Genomic DNA, 19,649 nt, shown 5'->3' on the forward strand with positions numbered 1-19,649 from the left:
ATAAGGCAAAGTGAGGAATAATTTTGCCCAGGACTATATGGCTAATAAATATAAAAGGGTCCTGAGATCTAAACATTTGGGTTAGAGTCTGTGTTACAGTTTGCTTTGGCTTCTTCTGTCACCCTATTTCCTCCCATCCCCATCCTCCACCCCAGTTCCTAGTTCCCATTTTCCTGTTCTTTCTTCCTTTCTTTTGTATTTGTCCCTGGGCCTCAGGAAATGAAATGTGGAAACCTGGGCTCATGCCATCCACAGTGTCACTCATTCAGATGCAGCTATCAGGAAATTAAAGGGAAAAAATGCTCCCCTCCTCAGCACTTTGGACTACTGGGGGTGTTTCTAAATGTGGCCTTCATTACAGGGTTTAAACAATTGCAGGAGGTGGCTGTAAAAGAATGCCACTTGGCATCATTGCTGGTTTTGTCATTTTAGAGATAGTCATTTTCCCACTGACCAGAAGATCCTAAGCCATCAAGCTCTGCTCTAAGCCAAGAGGAATGAATATCATTGGACTGGATTGGGACTTATCCTTTACCAGCCTTCTGCATAAGACTGGGCACCATCTGGTGTACATTTTTCCCTTGACTCAAGTAAAATTAGGCAGGCCAGAGGCGGAAAGGGATCTTTAGAGGTCATCTAGTCCAATGCTAGAAGCATTTAGATTGTGCAGTGGATAGGATGCTGGAAGACCTGAGTTCAAATCTGGTCTCAGACAATTAACTAGCTGTGTGACCCTGGGTAAATCACTTAACCCTGTTTGCCTCAGTTTCTCATCTGTAAAATGAGCAGGAGAAAGAAATAGCAAACCACTTCAGTATCTTTGCCAAGAAACATACTTAGTGTGCGTTTTGTATATACTTATGTATGTACTTCTCAAAAGTAGGGATCATTTGACTTTTGTCATTTTATCCCCAGCATTTATATGTAGTAGAATGCTGGTAGACCTAGTAGGTGCTTAATAAATGCTGTTTGATTAAAATAATTTTCAGTTATACAGTGTTTCCAAAGTTTGCAGTTTTGTATATCCATTATCTAAGTCTCACAATAACCCTGTCAGACAGCAGAATCAGAATTTGAACTCTGGTCATTTGGCTCAGTCCAGTGCTGTGTCTACACTACTACAGATTGCTTTTAGCCTCTAGTTGAATGTCAGAACCAATGTAGCAGACCAGTAGTATTGGGGAACCACTGACATTACATTAGTATTTGCCTGTCCAGCCTACATTTAAGGTCACCTTTGTTAGGGGTGCAGTGCTATGAATATCGACCACTGCTGATCACATTTTTAATTTCTATAGATAATAATTTATTACTCTTCTAAAGTCACCTGCTTGCTGTGGGATCTTGGACAAATTACATAACATCTCTAAAATTTAGTTTCCTTATCTGTAAAATAAAAGAGGGAAGCCTGGAAAGTTTAAATTGTCTCTTCTCGCCTGCCCATTTTTTGATTTTATCTGGCACTCTATATTTCCAAAGCCATTTCATTTATACAATGCATCATCAGTAAACAGTCTTCTGGGGCAGGGAGAACAGGTATTGCTACCCCTATTTTATAGCTGGGAAAACTTCATCTCACAGAACTGAAGTGATTAGTCCAACATCACAGAGTTATTGATTCCAGAAGGTCCAGTGACATGAACTAAAGGGAACCAAGGATAAATAATATAGTCCTGGAGGCACAGTCTAGTAGGAGGTTGAGAGACAAATAACAATAATACAGATGAGCTTTTTGTGTTTTACACAAATAACTGTAATATAAATGTTCTATGGGAAAAGTAGGAACCAAACATCATGGAAATATAACGGAGGGAAGGCTCACTTATGACTGAAGAGGATGAGGGAAGGTATAATGAGGAGGTTGTGTTTAAGCTGGGTCTTGAGTAATGAATAAGATGGTGAAAAGGAGGAATTCAGGAGATGAGGGTGTGTCCAGGTATAACCAACCACATCAGTTTAGTGGTGCTCAGTTATAAGCTTCACTGATAGGAGCATAGTGTCCAGACCATCTGTCTACTTTCTGTCCTGCATCACTATTATTACTTACAGTTTTAGATGCCACAGTTTAGAAAGGATGTTGAGAAGCTAAGAGCCCTATGAAAAACATTTAAAAGAATTGGGAATATTTAGCCTACAGAAGGGAAGATTGGGTAAGGAGGTTAGGGAGATCCAAAATAGCCATCTTCAGATATTTGAAGGAATGTCCTATACAAGATGCATTAGTCTTTTATTTCTTGGCTGCAGAGAGCAGAGCAATAGACAGAAGTTATAAGGACTCAGACTTTGACTTGATATAAAAAAATAACTGCCCTGATGATTAAGATTGTGCAAAAATCAAATGGACCACCTTAGGAATTATTGAGTTCCCTTTCAGTGTGTGTCATCAAGCAGAGGCTTGATGACTTTGTCAAGACTGCTTTGGGAGGGATTACTGCATTAGAGGGTAGGCTGGAATAGATGATCTCTGAAGTCCCTTCCAGTCAGTGGAGTACTGAGAAATGTTTAACCACCAGCTTTCCAGGAGAAAAATAATATACATAAAGCACACTTTTAAACTTAATCCACAGTAACATTTTCTTCATTATTTTCTAAAGTCTAGATAACCAACAAAATAATAAATCAATCCTTGATTTGTAGCATTCGCAGATTTCCAAATGTAAATTCTCATGTTGAAAATTTCACAATTAGCTTGTATCTGTGATAGGAGCTGGCTTCAGCACACTCCTGCTTCCAATTATAAGATTCCTTATGATTCTAAGGCCTCATTAACCTTTAACTTCTTTTTCTTCTTTATTTACAGTGGGGAAAGTGCCAAGCATGGAATCATGAGATCTGAATTTGAGTCCTGTCCCTATTCGCTGTCTTGTGGTCTTAAGTAAGTCACGTTAAATCTCTGGGACACAGTTTCTTTCCCTTGCAAGTGAGAGGGGTTGGATAAAATTACTTCTGATGCCTTTTTCTAGATTAAAAATTCTAAGTCCCCCTTTTTAATTTCTTTCGGTTCTCCAAGACTGACAGTTACCTTCATGTACATTCCCCAGATCTCTTTCTCTCTTGTTCAAGTTATTGAATTACTCAAGACAAACCCGACCTCTTCTTATCACTTTCCTTAATGAGGTGCCTGGCAGAGCCCGAAGCAGGACTGATCCATTACCTTTATTAAAGAGGCTTATTTTGAAGTCTGTCATAGCTAGAGCCAAGTGGGAGCTACCCTGCCATTGGCCAGTCACATTTCTGGATGGCTGAGCCTGATTCTTCATGAAAAGCAAGCCAAGAGTCATTTATGATCCTCAACCTCTGTTTCAGTGATAATGTTGTTGCTACTGTTAACCAATTCCAGTGAAAATTTGTTCTTCTTATTAGGCGGGACAGCGGCAGTAAGAGTTAAATATCCCCTTTCTGTCATTCAAAACCCCTCTGTAATCTATTCCCTTCCCTTCATCTATCCAATTTTAGCTAGCACAAGGAAATAAGAAAAGTCTGTTTCAGTAGAAAGGGCATTGGGACTTGGGAATCTGGACTCCTCGGTTCCAGGTCCAGCCCTGTTACGAACTTACTATGTGACCCTTGGCAAATCACTTCCCATCTATGGACTTCAATTACCTCACCTATAAAATGAAAAAAAGTTGTATTAGACAATCTTTACTGTCTCTAAGACAGTAAAAAGAACATGCATTTGAAGAGAGAAAACAAACTTCTCCCTTCCGAAGACCTTGGCACTGTCAAATGGTTCAACATCAGAAACAGAGTTTTGTTAGTGGAAATTATATATATTTTTAAATAACTATCTACTGGAGCAGTGTAACACCAATCACGGCAGTACACCTGAGGACTGCTGCTGTGAAGGATTTCAAGCGTCTAATTGCATAGAATAATGAACTCTGTTTATTCAGCAACAAACTAAGCATTGTTCAATAAAGCAAAGCATGACACTCATAGCAACATCCTTAAGTAAAACACATCTTTCAGTCAGTATATATCTCATAACAGTAGCAACGTAATTAAGTAAAACATATCATTCAACCAATAGCAAATATCCAAGTAAAGTCCTTTTTCAAAGTACCACACCAAACACCCCTAGGTCACTGCAAGAACAGTCTTTTTAATCATTATCAAGTGTCCAAGTAAAGTCCTCTTTCACCTTAACTGGAGGTTGGTTTTCAAGTCCCATGGCTCTTCCTCTGTGGGCTGACCACTCCCAACTCTCACTTGGATTCACATGTAGGCAGCTCTCTGCTCCTGCCCCATGTCTCAGCTCTTGGAGACTACTCCACTCTGCACCTTCAGCCTCTGGGAAAACCAAGCTCATCATGGCAACAATACTAACACACATACCATCACCATCATCTCAATTCACTCATAAAGACCAACAGACAGGACTTCTGTCTGAGAAGTCAACACAGATCAACAGACCGGACTTCTGTCTGAGAAATCAACACAGATCAACAGACAGGGCTTCCTCTAGCTATCAGAAGTCTTTCTCTCCACCCTCAGAAGTCTTCCTCTCTGCTATCAGAGGTCTCCTCTCAGATCTCTTCTTCTCAATGCTGGCTCACCCCCTTCAATGCTGACTCTCTTCATGTCAGTTTCTCTCAACCCTGACCCTCTTTATATACAGTTCTACTCAACATCTGATTGGCTAGAGCCCACATGTATCTGATTGGTTAGAGCCCACTTGCACGTATCTGATTGGTTAAAACTCTCTCTACTATATATACACTGTTTCTAGTTAAATACTCTTGATTAATCAAAGGCAAGATTCAACCAGAGGCACTTGATTGTCTCAAACAAAAACAACAAAAGACCCTACTTTGCTTGCTATTATAGGCAGCTATGTGGCACAGTGAGTAGAACACCAGCCCTGGAGTCAGGAGGACTGGAGTTCAAATTTGGCTTCAGGCCCTTGACACACTAGCTTGTGACCTTAGGCAAATCACTTAACCCCTTGCCATCTCCTTCTACATTAAAAAAAAAAATTCTACCTACTTGTTGATTTTCCTAAAGATCCCTTGGGGCCTTTCCATCTCTTGGCTGTGGCATTTTCTCTGGCTGGTCCTCATACTTGGAATGTTTTTCCTCTTCTTGGCTTCCCTGCCTTCCTTCAAGTCCCAACTAAAATCTCATCTTTCCCAACATTTCTTAATTCTAGCACCTTCCCTCTCTTCATTATTTCCTATTTTTCTGTTCTGTGCCTCATTTGTATATAGTTGGTTGTTGTCTCCTCTATTAAATTCTGAGATTCTTGAGGGCAGTGACTGCCTTTTGCCTCTTTTTAAATCTTGGCCCCTGGCCTAGTGCCTGGCATTAATAGATGTTTAGTGAATATTTTTTGACAGACTGACTTTCCCTCTGCCTTGCAGCTGAAACCTGTATACTTTCGAGGGTATAAAGAGTCTAAGACTTTTGGGATAGCCCTTTATGCATTGACTCTTCATTTTATACTGTGAAGTCCTTGAGATTTGAGACTGGTTTTTCTATGAATGTCTCCAATACGTAGCATATAGCAAGTACTCAATAGATACTTTTTTTTAATTCATTGATTCCTTTATTTACCCTATGTCTTCCAAGGAATCTCAATATATCTACTTTCCTTCATAGTACAACCAGTCTGAAGGAACAAACTTTCACTTAGGTTAAATAGCCCTTACTTTCACATGGTTCTTTTCCAGTATTCAAGACTCTTAAGCTTTATCTTTATGTAAAGCAAGCAGCTTGGTACATTTATCCTCACTATTCCCATTCCAGTCTTTTCCTAGCTCTCCAACATATTCTTCCTCTCCTCCCAGAATACCCTTATGTATTGCTTTCATCATATTCTAAGCCTTCCCCATCCGTGGCTCCCCCATTGCCTAGCCCACCAAGTCATAGACACTGAAGACAGAAATAAAGAGGCAGGAAGTCATAAGACTTTGGAACCTTTGAAATCATGTACACCAACCCCTTCATTTTAGAGATGCCAAGTAAAGGAAACAGAACCAGTAAAAATAATATACGTAAACAAAAAGGATCATACCATGAAATAGAACATTGTGTATTTAATGACCAGTCTTGGCCTTATTGAAGAGGTAAGTCCCCTTTGTTGGAGAAGTGAGAATAAGGGTATAAAAATGTTATGTACTTTTCCAGATATGGTTGATGCATCTACTGTAGTTCTGTTATTTTTTTTTTCTTTGTAAAAAGGAAGGCTTTACAGAAGGTTAAGGTTGTGTTGGACATGGAGAGGGATTTTTCTGGAAATGACTATGGCATAAAAAGAAAGAGCATCAATAGAATTCCTTAGATGATGAAAATAAAAATTCAGAGTAGGAGAACGTTTCTATGAACTCTTGCAGAATGAAGAAAGAGGAACCAAGACATGAAAACATGAAAACAGCACTAAAATTCGGGTGACTTTAGTTCAATTCAGTGGGCAGTATTGGCTGCAGAGGACACATGAGGACGTGTGCTCCCTCTTCTTGGTAGATGCGGAGGACCATAGCTGTGCAGTGTCCCATGGGCTGTCCTATGTGGAGGCTAGTTGGTTGGTTTTACTTAAACTGTTTTCCCTTGTGACAAGAGCTCATTTAGTGCTTGGAATAGGGAGGGACTTTAAAAAAAACCAAGAAGCATCTGGAAATACATAAAAATACAGTGAGTCATGGCATTATTTATTTTCTCTGATGCCAGAAGATCATGGAACCATCACGCTTTAGAACTGTAGCTGCTTTTGAGAACTTGCATTCTAATTGGAGGGATAAAATGTGTAGAAACAGAAATGCAATGTGAAGAAAAGGATGATAGGCCTACAGGAGCAGTACAGAGAGGGATGGACAGAAGAAGAAAGGAAGAAGGAAAGAGGGAGGGAGGGAAGGAAGGAAAGAAAAAGAAAGAAAAGAGGAAGGAAGGGAGGGAAAGGGAAGGAAAGAAAGAAAGGAGGTAGGAAGGAAAAAATGAAGGAAGAAAAAGAAAGGAAGAAAGAAGGAAGGAAGGGAAGGAAAAATGAAAAAGAAAGAAAAGAGTAAGGGAGGAAGGAAGGAAGAGAAGAAAGGAAGGAAGGAAGGAAGGAAGGAAGGAAGGAAGGAAGGAAGGAAGGAAGGAAGGAAGGAAGGAAGCAAGGAAGCAAGGAAGGAAGGGAGGCAGGTAGGTGAGCCAGGCAAAGTGCCTTACAAATATTACCTCATTTGGTCCTCTCAGCAATGCTGGGAGGTAGCTGCTATTATTATACTTTTTTTCCTTTTTTTTTTTTTTACTGTTGAGTAACCTTTGGTTTTCATGGACTTTATAAACAGCCTCTAAGCAGATGGTGCCCAACTGAGGCTGAGAGAGATTAAATGACTTGGCCAGAGTCTCTCGGCTAGGAAATGCCTGAGGCCAGATTTCATTTAGGCCTGCCTCCAGACCCCGAGCTCACCTGCTGCTCTGTCTCACAGCAGTAGAGTAAATCTTGGCAAGTCAGAATGTCTGAGTCCAAATTCTCCTGGCACTTCTACTTCGGTTTAAGTCAGCAAATATTTATGAAATCTACACTGTGCCCAAGACACTCTGTTAGGTAGCAGGAATGTAAAAATTCAAATGAATAGTTGCGTGGCCTTGGATAAGTCATTTACCTTCTCTGTGCCTCAGTTTCCTTAACTGCAAGATAGAAATAATATTTGCACTATCTGCCCAGAGTAAGTGTGGGAACTATACTTTGCAAACCTTAAAGTCTCTAGAAATGTGAATTGTTATTATGACTCATTGTTTTTTTGCTTATTAAGCAAAGCTGTGTTTTTCTTAGCCTTTGCAAACAACTGCCTCTGCACAGATGATGCCAGTTAAAATGACTCTAGACTTTATTTCCTTCCCTCTTTAAAAAAAACGAAACTACTGGACATCTCAAGGACCCACTTCCTGGCTTCATTTTTTTCAAAACTCTGTTTTTGCTGTCTGGAGTGGCTTCGCCCTTTCCATCCCTCATACCCTACCTCTAGGCATTGTGTATCTATCTTCAAGACCCATCGCAGATGCCCCCTAATCCATGAAACCCTTTGTGATTCTCTGGCTGAAAGTGCTGTCTTCCCGTTTTGATTGCATTACTTTGGATTGCATCATGTTCTAATTTATTTTTGTTTTACTTTTACATATATTTTTTCTCTTCTCCACTGGATTAGAAGCCCCTTGAGGGCAAGTACAAAACCTTATTAATCTCTGTATCTCTCCCTAGCACCTCCTGAAAGTGTTCTGCACATAGTAGGTGTTTTGGGTACGTTTTTGGAGAATGTTGAACAAATGAGTGCCCGTAAACCCAAATAATCTTGATACACTGTGCCCAGGATTTTAAAACTTGTTTGTAGATTTCTGAAAAACCCTTGAGAGAAGTATTTGTTGGTCCAATCCTTGAACCTATCAAAAGAATTTAACTCAGTTGATCAGTAGTAATATAATAGCTTTAGGGGGGGAAAAGTATTGTTTTCACTTCTTTGCCCTCTATCTTCTATAGCCATGAACACTTCTGTTTACTACTTAGAATTCTGTTTGTAAAGGTCACTTATTGTTTACCTGCATCATACAGTTTTAGTCACTTAGGAAAGAAAAAATGAGAAAAAGTCTCTCCTTGGACTTTCATGCCTCTCTCTCTTTCTTACATAAGTAGCCATGATTTCTAGTCTGACTGCAGCTTAGAAAAGAAAACCCTGAAGCAGGGAAATCACTGGGTCCAATCCTGTTATTCCATGCCTGTGTAGGGCTGACCTGGGACAAAAACTGTAAAGTTAGGGAAGCTTGTCTGCAGCACCCTTAGGGGAGTAGAAGGCATGAAGGACCAGGATTTGGGCCTGGCTTCATGGGAGCATAAACAGAGATGTGGAACAAGCTTTGCAGGCTGTTCAGGCGAACACTCAATTTTACAGAAGAGGAAACTGAGTCCCAAAAAGGAAAAGTAAATTGTCCAAGGTAACATAGCAAGAAAGTGGCAGAACCAGAACATGAAACTCCAGGACTAGGCGTCTTCTATTACTCTATACTGCTGCCATCTTGCTGGAAGAACCCTTTGCAATTCACACACACACACACACACACACACACACACACACACACACACACACACACACACACCACACACCCTCCTATGCCCATTCTCTTATATATCTTTCTCGGATAAACTGGTCCTTTAGTCCGATAATAATAGTAGCTTTGTGACTCTTCTGAAAGAACATTATTGCTGTTCTCTTGGTGCAAGAATCCTCTGCAATCCTCCCCGGCAAAAAATGCGCATATTACCTAACCTTCTGGAAAACAACTGTTGGTATGTCTCACTATGCACATTCGCACACACAAACTTCTTTGCACATTCTCTTACATATCTTCCTCTGATAAACTGGCACTGTAGTCCAGTAAGCCAAAGAAAGCAGAAATTTAAGAGACATTAATAATTAATAAAAATAAGAATAACTTAATGAGTTACCTTTCCCAAGGAACTTGAATTTAGTAGGGCCCTGCTGATGCTTAAATCCAGAATACTAAGCATTTTGATGATTTAGGCAACCTGGAAGGGAAGATTTTGTGTTGGGAGAGATGGTACTTTAGGGATTCCCTCAAACCACACATAATCCACCTCTGTGTGGAGGTTCTTAGCCTATTTGAGGAAATGTAGGCCCAGATGTGTGAATGGACACAGCAGATCATTGGCCTTCAGTATCCTCCCCAGAAATAAAGTACAGGGCAGATCTTTCCAGAGATTGAAATCTCAAATCCTGCCAGAGCTCAGCCCTAATTACATCCAGCGTGCTTTTTTCCTATGCCGTATTTGATGTGAGATGAAATAGATGGACGATAAAATATTTATTGGTCTTGGATTTGACTGGCGCCTTCACATTAAAGCTGCAAGAAACAACACCCAGTCTGGATCCTACATTGAAAAGGCCATTGATGGGGCCTTAATGAAATAGTCTTCAGGTTCGAAAAGGCAAAAGTAAGAGCTTAGCCTTCTTTGCCTTTCTCTCTTTCTCCTAAGCCTACCAGCCAGGGCCCCTTGAGGAAATTAACCTTTAATGATCTGAATAACTGATCTTGAGCACCTGAGTACTTTCTACAAGTTTAGCTCTTTCTGTGATGTGTTGATGAGATTTTGTGAATTTCAGACTTCTTCTAGCCTATCAGTCATATTAATGGCAAGATCATAAAGAAATAGGTGTTAGAGATGGAAAGGACCCTAGAGATCTTATAACCAGAGATTAAGAGTTGGAAGGAAATTTAGAAACTATCTGTTCCAAGTTCTTCATTTTATAGATGAGTAACTGAGAGTTAGAGAGGGGAAGGATCATTCCCAAAGTCACAAACCCACCTTTTCTTGCTCTACAACCAACACTCTTTCTTCTGCACCAGGATTTCAAAGAAAAGGAGTGAATTGCTCAGGATCATTCTGTGACTTAGTAGCAGGAACTTGAATTTTGGTCTCCCAACTTTCAAGCTAGTATGCTTTCCATGATATTGCAATGCTCAGTTGAAATTGGAGCAGAAGAAGTCAGAAACTCACTTTGACCCAGACCATATCCATTCCATTCTGGGTCATGCTTGGTATGAGAAGCAGGCTAAGTGTGGTAATAGGGACAGGTCTGAGAGATGCGGCTTCCTGTTTAGTCTAATTTGGCTATGCTACTGTGCAAAAATGTCTCCCTTCCCATCTGATGGAGAGCCTGAAGTGATCATCTCTAGAGTCATTCATTTGGAGTGTCATCATGTCTCCAGAAGGTCCCTGCTAAAGATACTTGGGTTAGATAGACAGAGCAAACAAGGAAGGGAGAACGCTGTCAGTAAAGAAGGCTGCCTAAAGTTTTGTCAGATTCTATTTCTTTAGGGCTTGTCCCTGCCCAAAGAGACTAAATCCTACTATTCCCATTCATTCTATTCCACCCAGTGATATCTCATGTGGGCAGGGATAAGGTCAGACTGACCCCAGAGAACGAAATTAACCCTTGAAATCTACCCCCTGCTGAAACTGTGCTTAACGTCACCCCGTGTAATTTGCTACCTCTGGAAAGTCTAGCGTCTCTCAGTTATCCAACTGCCACTTAGGGCTCTCATATTTCCAATATTTTCTTGTGACTAATGGGTAGAAACATGGCTTTCAAAAGAATAATTTCCTGATATAGTGAAAAAACACCTCTGAATACCTAGGTTCAGTTTCCAGGGATGCTTCTCACCGTGACGTGACTCGTAGCAAGTTCATTTATTTATTTATATTGTCATATAATGTCTTATATTAATTTATCTGAACCTCAGTTTCTTCGGCTGCACATGGAGATAACAGCCCTACTTTTCTTAGAGGACTGATGCATATGTCCAATAAGATTGTATTTATAAAGCATCTAAAAAGCCATGAGGCTATATAGATAGGTATAAGCTATTGTTATTACTTGAGATGGAAAGGAAAAAGGAATGAGAATGTTCCCTTTTTTCCTTCCCCTCACCTCATCCCCTTACACAGTGAAGTTTAAGGACACAGAAAGTAAAGCAGAGAGGAAACCAAGTCTTTCTCCCTACGTGTTAAATTGAATTAAAACTCTTCAAAGAAGAATAGGAACCTGTTCCCTCTTGTTATATGCTCCCATTCCCTGCTCCAAAGGCCCAGTCAACTGGATTCCACTTCATGGCATCTGCCTGTTCAATAATTTTATGTTATTTATATTAACTTCCATCGCTTTTCAAATAATTTAATTCAATGGACATTTATTATGTACCTACTATGTTCAAGGGACCAGACTTGGCACCAAGGGATATTTTTTTAAAGGTGAATAAGCCACTGCCTCTGTTCTCAAAAAGGTGAAAATATTGTAGGATCAGGAAAATCCCAACATTTGAGGACTCCTCAGCACAATGCCTTGCACAAAGTAGTCACTTAATAAGTGTTAGTTGAACTAAATATTAACCATTGTTCTACCCTACCATTCTGGTCATGGGAAAACATTCATTGGCATCTCTGCCCTAAATTGTGGAGAGAAATAAAATTCTACAAACTTTAATTCAGTAGCCAGGCTATACTCAATGATGGGGAAAGAGACATGAAAAAAGTCATAATCCCCCCCTTCGAGTAGTTTATAGTTACTGTATATGTGTGTGTGGTGGAGGGCATATAATATGTAGAAAAATAATAACAGTGCAAAGGAGAGAGTGGTAGAGGTAAAGGAGAAATCAAGATCAAATTTTCAAGGGAATCTGAGGAAGGAGAAATTCGTTTGGGAGAGGGATGGAGAATGGAAGGACCCAACAAAAACTGTGGTTAAACTCATTTGAATCAAGGTGATAGGTAACTGCTATTGCCTTTCAAAGTCACCTTGAAAAGTTGGCTATTGACTATTAAATAACCTTACTACTCTGGGGTGATGGTAGGGATGAGGAGACAAATGTCCGTGCAACAGATTCATAGATTCCCTGAGAATTAAGAACCTGAAATCATAGGATATTGGTACTGGAAGGGAACACAGAGATCATTTAGTCCAATCTTCCTCCTTTTTCAGGTGCAGATGAATTTATTTGTCTGCAGTCATACGGTGCCAAGTGTCTGCAGACAGTGGCAAGAGCTGAACCCATATCTCCTCATCCTCAGTCTCATAGTCTTTCCTGCTACAGCATGTTTAGAGAGGAGATAGATTTCTGATATCTTACCTTGGCCCAGGGAAGAAGGAAAATGAGCACCAGGACAAAAGTGTGGCTAAGGAATGATCCGATTATTAATGACTTTTCCTCTTAAATTTCTTCTCTTTGTCCACTCATTTTAATCAAGAACAAGGCACAAACTGGAGCAGGAATGTCTCTTCTGGATTGCATGAGGTGGAGCTTAGTTCAGATCTGAGCTCTGACATTGGGCATATCTCTTTTCCTCTCTCTCTGGGCCTCAATTTCTCCATCTGTAAAATGAGAGAATTGGCCTACACATTTTGCTCAATTCTCTTATAGCTCTCAAACTTATGATTCCTTGTTTTCTGGTCTGTAAATATAATTTATACTCACTCAAGGCAGAATGTCTATTTATAATTAACAACCTTGGCGGCTGGGTCATATCAATTATTAATTTTTTAGAAGTGAGTACATTCAGGTTGCTTCCCCCCCTCAACTCATACAAAGCACAGGGTGGAAACCCAAAAAGAAAATTCAAAGAAGAGCAAAGAGAGAAAAGGTGAAGGAGGTATTGATACCTCAGTGAAAATCTTTCTTTTTTTTTTTCTTCTTAACAGGCCTTTTGGGTGATAAGCCAGAGTATTCCAAGCTGTCCCCCAGGCCCTTTATGTTTGGCAGTCGATTCAACAAGCTGATAATCATCTCTCTCTCTCATAGCAACTGAGTCAGTGTTGGTAGCAGCTGTTAGGCACCTTAGTGGTGTGGCTCCTGTTCTCTCAGTCATGCCAAAATGACCGTCTGGGGTTTGGCTTGGCAGGGAGGGAAGCGCAAGTAAGAGAGAGCCTCTAGCTGGTTGTGTTTGCCAAGCCAGCCTCTGCCCCAGAGTTGAATGTCTCTGCTGAAGCTGCTTATAATATTCATGGCTTGTCATGAGAATAATAGAATGCAAAATTTCCATTTACCCCCAGATGTCTGGGCAATGATAAGTACAGGAATCTTCATTCATTCTTTCATCCTTTCAACAAACACGGTCAGTCCCTACTATGTGCTAGAGAAAGATAGAAGGATAAATAATAAATAAATAATAATTCTGTTGGACCAAGTCTGGGAAGACCCAATCCCTGTCCTCAGAGAGTATGGTGTGGAAGAGAATGTTCTAGTTGATCATAGAATTAAGTAGTCATAGACTATCAAGGCTGGAAGGGACCACGGAAGCCATCTGGTCCTATCTCTACATGAAGCATGAATCCCCTCTATCGCACCACCCAACAAATAGTCAAGCTGATGGAACAGAAGTTACTTGAGGACAGGGATTGTTTCATTTTCTTTCCTTGTACCCCCTTGTGCCAGAATAGTGCCTGGCACAAAGTAGGTGCTTAACCAATGCATGTTTGATTTATGGCGTGATCCAATCTCTGTTTGAAATTCTTGAGTGACAGGAAGTTTCACCTAAAGTGGTTTAAGGTTGCAGAGCAAGTTCCTAGAAGACTTATCACCGAGAATCAGATTTGCCTATATTAACTCATTGTTGTCTGTGCTGTACATAAAGAAAAAAGCAAAAAAAAAACATTGGAATTGGGGTCAACAGACCTTATCCTAGCTTGGGGTCCTCTGCTAACAAGTTGTGTGCTCTTCAGCCAAATACTTCAATTCTTTGGACCCACGTACCCTTGACAAATTCAATTACATTCAGTAAATAGTTATTAGAGCACATACTATATGCATGGAGAGAGACAGCATGACATAGTAGATAGAAGATTGGACTTGGAATTAGAAATGCCTAGTGTCAATCTGTCTCTAATATATATTTTCTTTATGATCACCGATAATTTATTTAATTTATCAGTGCCCTGGGCAACTCTCTAAAACAAGCTAGGTGCACATTTGCATTGTGGAGAGAGTTTCTGCAATGGGGGTTTTCCAGTTCTATGAACTTATAGGTCTGGGACCTTCTAAAAAATATGCAAAGTACTGTGCCTTCTTGGAAACAAGCATACAGAAATGAATAGTGCCTTAAAGAACTTATAATCAAGAGATGTGCATAAGTACTGTAATAAATAATGAAACAGATACATAGAAAATGCTGTGAGAGATCTGAACAAGAATTGATTGTTTCTAGCTGGTGGATTAAGGAATTAGGCTCCAAGGAGAATGTAGCTTTGGAAATGGGACATTAAGGATATGTAGTTTGCCAACAGGCCAGTTAACAGGATTGAGAGTTCCAGGTATAAACAAACACATGAAGGTGGGCAAAGGGCAGGATGACTTTACAAAACAATGGGTGGAGAGGATTCTGGGAAGATGGCAGAGTAGGTCAGAAAATTCCAAATTCTCCAGATTTCTCCCACAAACAAGACAAAACAGCATTTTGGGGTAAATATAGAGTGGTAAAAACAAATAAGAACTGGGGCAGAACAGTGGTCCTGTTGGGACAATCCAAAGAAAATTCCTAGGACAAAAGTTTTGTCCCTATGAAGCGTAAACACCTCTAAGCTAGTTCTACAGAAACAGGAAGCAATGAACCCTGGGACTAGCTGGGTCAGGAGGTAACCTGGCCCCAGCTGCAGGAATTTTCACCAATGTTAGGACTTGGGCATCTGGGGAAGCTGAGTGGGAAGACTGAGGACCTCTCTGCTGATAAGGGACACCAGGCCCAGCAGGGCTGCTCAAATGCTGCCCTGGGGTAGAAGGAACCAGCACTTGGCCAGTGAGTGCAGAAGCAGTGGGGCAGGGACACTACTGACTGTGGGCACTTACAGGAGGGCAGAGCTCTTGGATTTTCTCAGAGGTTACTGCTGAGAACTGAAGGAGGATCTGAGGACATCCCCCATGCCTCAGGACTAGAGGTGATTACAATAACAAATTCCTATTAAAAAAAAAAAAAGAGCAGGTGAAGAAAGAACCCAACCATAGAAAGTTACCATGAGAATAGAGAAGTCTGAGTTTTGGCTTCAGAGAAGAATACTGAAGCAAAAAAAAAAAAGCCTCTCCAACCCCAAAGAGTAACATCAAAGGGTCACTTACCCAAAAAGAATGCATTAAACTTATAAAAGACTTTAAAAATCAAATTAGTGAGACTGAGGAAAACTTAAAAAGAAAAATTAGAACAATCCAGGAAAAACAAGATTATGAAAAGAAAATCAACCAATTAGAAAAGGAGATCCAGAATCTTAAGGAAGCAAACAACTCTTGGAAAATTAGAATTGGGCAAGGGGAAGCCAACAAAGTTATAAGAGACCAAGAAATAGCAAAACAAAATATAAAGAATGAAAAAATAGAAGAGAAAATGAAACATCTCATAAGAAAAACAACTGATCTGGAGAATGGATCAAGAAGAGAAAACAAGAATAAACAGGCTACCTGAAAGCTACAATCAAAAAAAGAATCTTGATACAGTAATACAAGAAATAATTAAAGAAAATTGTCCTGAGGAGTTAGAACAAGAGAGGAAGGTAGAAAAAAGAAAAAAAAAATCCATTCATCGCCACCTGAAAGAAATCCTACAAGGAAAACCTGTAGTAATATGATAGCTAGATTCCAAAGCCAACACCTCAAGGAGAAAATATTACAAGTAACAAAATAAACCACAATTCAAATATGGCAGAGCCATAGTTAGAATCGCACAAGACCTAGCAGTGGTTATATTCAAAGACTGCAGGTTTAGAACACTACATATCAAAAATCAAAACTGGAGTTGTGGCTGAAAATATACACAGCAAAGTTAAGTATGATCCTGAACAACAGCAAAAACAGATATTCAATGAATTGTCAGACTTTCAGGATTTTTGTTGCAAAAACACCTGAAATCAATGGGAATTTGATATACAAGATCTAACAGAAATATAAAGTAAACATCAAAGACTAATTACAAGGGACTCTATAAGGATAGACTGTTCACTTTTTATAACAGAAATGTAAATTATATGTCTAAGATTGCTGTTAGTAGTTGGGTAGTTTGAAAGAAAATTTGGGGTAGAATTGAATATAATGTGATACTAAAAAGCAAACAGTCTAGGAAAAGATAAAAAGAGTAATTATCATACAAATGAGGGTGCTAGAGGAAGAATTAGATACATAGGAATTAGATGAGGGAGGAGGGCTGGTAGTTCTGGAACCCTACTCTCATCAGGAATGAGTTAAAGACAGAACAATACATATACATATATATATATATATACACATATATATATATATACATATATATGGGAATAAATTTTTTCTAAATTCAGAAAGAAATAAAAGACTAAGGGGACAGGGAAGGTGGAGAGGATAAAGGAGAGATTTTAGGATGGGAGGGAAAGGATGAAGGAGGGATCTTTGAGGGGAAAGGGGAGAGGGTAGGTTAAGTAATAGGAGGGCAAGGTAGCCAGTAGAAGTAGAGGAGTCAGGAGGGATAGGAGACACATAAAAACATAAAATAAAGATGCAAAGTAGAAAAAAAACTGAATAAAAACAAAACAGTGAGTGGTCAGTTAGGGCATTCCCACAGTGAGGAAAAGAAGGATAAAATAAAAGGTTTAGGTGACTTCTTCAATCCCTTATGACACTAACATTCTGTGATTCAATCTCTAGACCACATTTTTACGTACTCAGCCTCAATCCTCATTGAATCAGAAAGCAAGGACACTTTTAACAAAATTATCCTGAACATCTTATATTTATTTGTTGATGAAGAACTCTTATCAATTTCTTTCAGCCATCGTTGTCACCTCTTGGAATGTCAGCTGTCAGACTCATAAGGATAAGCCACTAACTTTTGTCTTAAATTCCTTGGTCTTATGAGAGGCATCTTGAACCTGGCATCAGAAAGAACTGAGCTTTAATCCTAACTATGAAATTCATTAGCTTTGTCATCATGAAATCACTTAACCTCTTTATGGCTCAGTTTCCTCTTTTGTAAAATGGAGATTATATTACCGCTAGTTCTGTTTCCTCGTAGAGGTGTTGTGAAATTCAATTGAGATAAGGTGTGCTTTGTAAGTTTTAAAGTGGGATATAAATGTTGATTGCCATGACAGTCAATTAGCATTTATTAAGCACCTACTAAGTACCAGGCCCTGTCTTAAGTGCTTATTTTGTTATTATAATTATGTCAGTACTTCAAAAAAAATCTGTGATTCATTAGTGTGGGTTCACTCTTCACCAACACTGAGCCCAGGCTCTTCATGCTTGGAGGCAGCCTTCCTGGATTGCAGGGATACCCTGGAGATATTGCAGATTCAGTGCCAGACCACCGCAATAAAATGAATATCGTAATAAAGCATCAGACTAATGTTTTGGTTTCCCAGTGCATATAAAAGTTATGTTTATACTGTCTGTTAAATGTGTAATAGTATTGTGTCTAAAAAATATACATACATACCTCAATTTTAAAATGCTTTATTGCTGTAAAAAAAAAAGTGCTGACAGTCATCTGAGAGGAGGATGGTCTTGTATTGATGTTAAAGACTGTTGATTATCACATAGTGTTACTGAAGATTGGGGTAGCTGTGGCAATTTCTTAAAATAAGACAACAATGTCGTTTGCCACAACTCTTCCCTTCATGAACATTTAGAGGCCACTGCAAGGTTATTAATTGGCCTAATTTCAATATTATTGTGTCTCAGAATGGGAGGTCTGAGGAAAGGGAGAGAGATGAGGAACAACTGGTCAGAATAGTCAGAACACATGCAACATTTATCAATTGTTTGCCGTCTTATATGGCTATGGTTTGTGGCTCCCCAAAACAGATACTACTGTAACATCAAAGATCACTGATTGCAGATTACCTAACAGACATAATAATAGTGGAAAAGTTTGAAATGTTGTGATAGCTACCAAAATGTGACAAAAAGACACAATGTGAGGACTTGCTGTTGGAAAAATGGCGCTTGCTCAACAGAGGGCTGCCGCAAACCTTTAATTTGCAAAAAAAAAAAAAAAATGCAGTCTGTAAAGTACAGTTAAAGCAAAGTGCAGTGCAATGAGATATATCTGTGTATTGGAGAAAAAAAACATACCCTTTGATGAATAGCCCTCAAGTGATGAACCTCTTCTTAATGGATAATCTCTAAATGACAGATACACACAATATGTTTCCAGCCCCATACTTGGAAAAGACTTACATTGGTAGGACTTTTCAGAGTTTGGAACTCTCCTACTGCAGAAGCCTTAAGAAAGCAAGGTCACTTCAGGCTACCATTTGGCATTGGAGGACGACTTAAGTAGAGGATCGGTTTATTCACATTTGATAATAAAAATATATTTGATATTCTACTTATGTTGGATAATACTAGCAAGTTGCCGTTGTGTGACTCAATCTCTGCAGTGAGAATTTGAAAGAGGAATGTTTAGACTTCCTGAAGAACAATCCATATATGATTGACCCACTGCTCTGTCAGATTTCTCCTCCTTTGCTTTCAGTGGCAGTTATAAGTGGCTTCATTTGCTTAGTTTATGAGTAGAAGGACACCAGAAGACTGGGGCAGAAAATTGGGTGAGAGGTGGCATCTGACAATGAAAGAAACTAATCTCCAATAATAACTACTATGTTCAGAGGAAAAGAAAAGTAGACAAGCATTAATGTCTGGCACAGTGAATGAGATCTTTTGTATTCTCACAAAGCCTACTTGTGGAAAAAAGATCCACCGCAGGGTGCGTGATCCATCCATTTCAGCTTTATGCACATTGAAAGACAAGTTACTCAAAGATCCCAGCCATTTTAAGGTTGCCTTGAAAAGTTAAGAGTGGTGATGATACTAAGATTTTTTTCATCTTCTTATATATTCTACATATTACTACAGAGCATCTGACAAACTTTTTTCCTGCTTCCAGCCACAGCTGTTGAACAGCTGTAAAAATTGGGACTTTAAAAAAAAAAATAAGAAAGAAAATCTATGCTCCAGAGATGATTTACAATGACCTGGCTTCTAGCTTTGCTTTTCAGAGCTGAGGAGTCTGGGCAGTAACAGAAAACTCTGCTCATCTCAGTGATATCCAGAGAAAACAGTAACCTTCAAACCACCCTGTTTAGAGCTTGTGACCACTCTGAATTCCAGAACTTCCTTCTGTTACTTATTGCCTGTTTATCCTGTAC

At 39.4% G+C, this 19,649-nt stretch overlaps 1 protein-coding gene across 3 annotated transcripts in view; it reads left to right on the forward strand.

Moving 5' to 3' along the window:
• ST3GAL1 (ST3 beta-galactoside alpha-2,3-sialyltransferase 1) overlaps positions 1-19,649 on the forward strand; it is a 131,052-nt gene that overhangs the window by 47,045 nt on the left and 64,358 nt on the right. For all 3 annotated transcript variants that reach the window (XM_072603004.1, XM_072603003.1, XM_072603005.1), the window contains exon 2: positions 2,801-2,875. The gene's annotated coding sequence lies outside the window, so the exon portion shown is untranslated. The remainder of the gene's footprint in view (positions 1-2,800; positions 2,876-19,649) is intronic.

The sequence above is a fragment of the Notamacropus eugenii genome, chromosome 4 (genome assembly GCF_028372415.1).
Source record: "Notamacropus eugenii isolate mMacEug1 chromosome 4, mMacEug1.pri_v2, whole genome shotgun sequence".
Taxonomy (NCBI): Eukaryota; Metazoa; Chordata; class Mammalia; order Diprotodontia; family Macropodidae; genus Notamacropus; species Notamacropus eugenii.